Raw genomic sequence first — 3,489 nt, 5'->3', positions numbered from 1 at the left:
TTGTGCTATTCCTTGTAACTGCCCGATGGAAGCAGAGTTTCACCTACAGGGAAGGAAATGTGGAAGTCCACAGTAAAGAGACTGGAAAAGAGTGTGTCCAGATTTCTCTTTTCTATGGTAAGCCGGCTAGAAATTCTCATAATTAACATATCAAAATAAGGAGAGATGGCAATTTGTAGCCTGGTTTTCTAGGTAATTGAGTAAATTTCCAAAATTGAGTGAATGCAATCATTTCCCATGTCAGTCTGTCTGTCAAACTCACAGCAATTCTTGAACATCATTTTAGAGCAGTGAAGAGCCTAAAGATAAGCAGTTTTTATAATTTTGTGAGAACTGGCAAGTGGATGGAGAAGAGACACCTATTATTATTCGTTGTGAAAGAGGCTAATGAGATCACCCTTTCTTAGACATCAGAGACAGGAGGGAAACCAGACATCATTAGCTATGCTGCACACAGTACTACTCATTTTTTTTAAAGCTTTCCATGTTATATTATCTTCTGTCCTAATTGCGATAACCGGGGGATGAATTAGAAGAGTACGGTATGGGGTTTGGAGGGATCGATGTCCCATCTAGACAGCATTTCCATTCAGTATAACAGATAAAATTAGATGACCAAACTCATTGTGAATGATATGACTGATTTGCAGAAGCTGGTGAGAGCAGAGCAGAAGCCGCAAACGGACTTTGACCCATGACAGAACTCTCATTGATTCGGGGACCTTGAGCTACGCAAGTGGTTTCAAGTTGTTTCTTCTAACAGAGCTGTATTTACAGATATGTCCCTACTGCCTGGTGTTTCACCCTTCTGCTTTCTATTGCTTTAACGTGAATTAGATTGAACAGACTTTTTTTTTAAATTCACATGGTGTATGTCAAATATCTAGACTATAATTGCTGTAGTCTTGAGGCTGGTTTATGTTACATCATATAGCAGTTCTTTCAAGTGACTGAGCAATGCTACATACACAACTGGAAGGAAACTAAAGATCTGACATTGTGATGATCTTGTTCCTTATTATCTTGCTTTAAAAAGGCTGTAATTCAAATTAGATATTTTCTTGCTATTTGATTTATGAACAATGATACTACAGCAAAATAATGTTTTTAATTGGTAAACAAAGCTACAGTCTCCTTATGAAGCAAGTATGATTTCATTGAAACATACTTCTTTTAACTTGGACAGCAATAATTTTGTGCAAGCTGTCAGATTGTCTTAGCAGCATAACTTATAATTGAATAACCTGTGCTGAAAACTGCCCTTGAGGTGAAGTATTGTTTATCAAGCAATAAAATATTTGTTTGACTCTGTGATGAAGCTAAATAATTAATAAGTCTAATGTACCTCTGTGACATATTTCTTTTGGAAGCATGTAGAGCATAATGACCAGTAAATTTAGGACAGTTTTCAATTGTAACTTCTTGATTGCATGACTGCTAACTTCTTGATTGTAAGACTGCTAGGTCCAGATGACATTCACTAATACTATGACATCAAATCTAATTAACATGTTTCTCGGGACTTGTTAGCTATCCATTCTTCTACCCTCATTTATGTTCCAGAGGAATAAAACTGGTTTTAGATGTTATGAAAAAAATGCAAGCTTTTCTGATTTTTATTTTTTCAGCTTGACTTTTTAAATTAATTTCATGCAAACAATCATGGGTAATGTTTCACTTTTGTAGACAGCCTCCAAGACATTTTATTTCATCCTTTCTTCCTACTGGAAGCTTGGACTCAACGTTCACCACAGCAATGCCACCAGGAACGCCACAAAAATTTTATTTCCTCCCTAAGCTGGAGGAGTGGCTTGCTATAAAGGACTGCTTTCTCATTGCTGTTTATGCAATTAGAAAGCAATCATTAACATGAAGGAAGGTTTCTGTTTCCTGTTCTGAACTGTGGTACAGCAACTATTAGCAATTACTGGCATAAAAAGTGCCCCTACAGGCAGCTCTCCAGATATTCTCAGGTTTGAAGAGTTACCAGCTTCGTGCCAGTCTGCCTGACCTCAGGCTTCTTCCTTTGCTAAGAGCTGGCTGGACTAAGGAAGTAATTCGTAATGCAAGATAATAACTTTATTCAATCTACTAACTTCTGAAAAATGTTCTATATTCATTTGTGCCAGTGAATGACACGTTGTTTCTATTAACTATATTTTTACACATATTCATCTCTTTCATATAGGATTCTTATTAAGCCACTGAGACTCAAAATGGTGGAAGACTGGAACAGAAACCAGTTATTAAAAACGGGTAGGATACAATTCCAGTTGCTCTCAGTTGGAGCTGTATTACCCCTCTTTGGGTACCTTCCACATAAGGTACTGAATAGCAGAGCCAATCTAGTAACAAAGCAGTTTAGAAAGCATTCGCGGTGTAAGAGAGATGGGACTAATTAGGCAAGGAGCCATGGATCGTTGTGAGGCTTTTGCAGGAACAGAGGAAGGTGGCTGACATCCAAACCCTACATTTCCTGGAATACAAAGAAAAAGGAGGATATCTAAAATGGTAAAGTTTGGATACAGATTGAAAGATTGGCATGCTGGGAGTATGTTATAGAGTAAAAATTAAAAAAAAAGTTAAGTCAAAAACTGTGAAGTAAAAAAACCCCACCACACTATATTTTTTGTTTTGGCTGATAAATCATTTTACCATACAATCTGTTGTCTATGAGGCAAACAGCTCCTGCAGCGCAGAACATAGAGAAAGGTCTGCTAGCAAAATATATATAAAGAAACTTAAAAAAAATCTAAAAAGCATCACATTTTAATTTATGTATAACTCTCAAAACATTGTCAAAATCCATTACCAGGACTGAGGTAAGAAAAATCAGAATGGGAACTCCTGAAAAAGTATTAGTTTTACCAAATTTGCTTTGCTTACCTGCATTTTCCACAAATTTACCATAATTTCAAAATTTTTAGCAATATTGTCCATCTTAGTTAAAGCGGAAGCAAATATAAAGGACAATAACTTTTTCTTGCTTTATTCAGCCAACATTAGGCATCTATTCTATCAGGTATCATTCCAATGGAACAAAGATGTCATAATTCCACTGAGCAAAGATTTCATCATTTCACTGATCAGATTACTTTTTCCAAGGATAAGTAGATAGACAAGGATGGTAGGGCTATGGATGGCCTGGAGTAAGGAGCTTAAAACCTTAAGGGAAGGGGGAGAAATTTTCTTCTGTGACGTTCTTCATACTCTTTGAATTTAGAAGCTACTGAAATGTAAACTAACTTATTTTTTACCTTGTCTATGGACACTTCTAAAGAAGAAAAGTAACCTCATTTGGAAATGGAAAGGCTTTCCAAGATTGTGCAAATTCATTGTGTCCTCCAAGACTTTGTAACCACCCTAGTGGAGTCTGTCTCATCTATGGTTACACTGGACCACAGACTGCCCATGTCCCTTTCAGTGTTACTCCCTGTGAATCAATCAGCTCTTGTTTAGCAGATCTTGCAGCTCTCTTTAATAAACATT

The sequence above is a fragment of the Pygoscelis adeliae genome, unplaced genomic scaffold, assembly GCF_000699105.1.
Source record: "Pygoscelis adeliae isolate BGI_AS28 unplaced genomic scaffold, ASM69910v1 Scaffold9, whole genome shotgun sequence".
NCBI lineage: Eukaryota > Metazoa > Chordata > Aves > Sphenisciformes > Spheniscidae > Pygoscelis > Pygoscelis adeliae.
Note: the sequence above shows the minus strand (reverse complement) of the source record.